A 1,480-nucleotide genomic window follows, 5' to 3' on the forward strand; every position below is an offset into this window, starting at 1 on the left:
ACTAGATACAGCTACGGTCGAAGCAGATTGGCTTCGCCGACTCTTGAATGACTTGTCAGTTGTTGAGAAAACTGTACCGGGTATCCTTATGAACTGCGACAATCAAACTGTGACCACGAAAGTGAGCAGCTCAAAGGATAACATGAAGTCATCAAGACACGTTCAGAAGGTTAAAGTCTGTCAGGAAAATGAAAAACTCCGGAGTTATTGCATTGGATTATATCCAAACGTCTAAAAATCTGGCAGATCCTTTTACTAAGGGTCTATCACGTAATGTGATAGATAATGCATCAAGGGAGATAGGTATGAGACCCACAATATGAGTTCTTCACAGTGGTAACCTATTCTTTGTGATCGGAGATCCCATGAATTAGATGTGGAAGACAAGCTGTTGGTCAACTGAGAGGAGAGTATCCTTACTATTCACAATACCACTCCATTTGATGCAATACTCTCCTAATCTGCATGGTCGGTTGATGTATATCTTAATGTGTTCTAAGTGGCTCATTTAAGTAGAGATGTTATCCTGCAGAACATCTTTTGAAGAACACACCTATATGAGTCTGATTGTCAAACGTCGCAATCTATGAGAGTAGGGTTCTCTCTAGTAAACTCATGAAAGGTCATGGAGTATGACGCGTAAGCTCCACCCGCGGGGAAAACCCATGGTAGCCACGTATCGATCAAGGCTTTATGTGAAGCTAGATTCGTAGAAAACTTGCAGTTCAAGGCCCAGTCCACTGTTCAAGTTGCTTACTACTGTAGCATAGAGTTCTAGGTGGAAGTTCAACTTAATAGTCTCCACTGCAGTACCGGTATATAAAACAGTGTTTTGGAACCAAAGGCAAATTTTGTGTGCCTCTGGGATCTGGTGGGGGATTGCTGAAATTTTATCTATTTTGGGCCTAGCCCAATAGCAGTTTCAGAAATTCTTAATAAATCCTAGAGGCCCACGCAGCCCATTCGTGCAAGGCAAGAGGTGGAACTAAAGTTTAGTCCCACATTGCTAGTTTAGAGGGAGTTGGACCTCTTTATAAGAGAGGTTCTTTCCCCACTTGTATGAGCATGAGAACAAGAGGGACATCCATGTGCGCTCCTCCTCCGCCGCCCGCCTCGCCACGCCTCGTTTCTTCGTCTCCTTCTCTTCGTTCCGCCTCCCGTCGCTGCCCTCTCGCCTCCTTCTCTTGCGCCTATAAAAGGGAGGTCGCTCCTCCCAGAGAGACGCACCAGAACTTCTTCTTTCTCTCGCCACCGGTACCAATCTCTGCGCTGCTGCTGTCTTCCTCATCCCGGCTTGCAGCGTGTACCGCGAGTCAGGACAGTAGGCCTCCGAAACCGCACCACTTTGAGTCCTGTACGGGAGAAGGATGATAAGGTTTTTGGGAGCGCTCCGCGCGACTACTGACTTTTCCATCACAAACTCCGACGACTATTTCCCCGACGAAGGCTTCTTCCCCGATGTCCACGACCTCCTCGACGA

This window comes from Aegilops tauschii, chromosome 7 (genome assembly GCF_002575655.3).
Source record: "Aegilops tauschii subsp. strangulata cultivar AL8/78 chromosome 7, Aet v6.0, whole genome shotgun sequence".
Lineage (NCBI taxonomy): Eukaryota > Viridiplantae > Streptophyta > Magnoliopsida > Poales > Poaceae > Aegilops > Aegilops tauschii.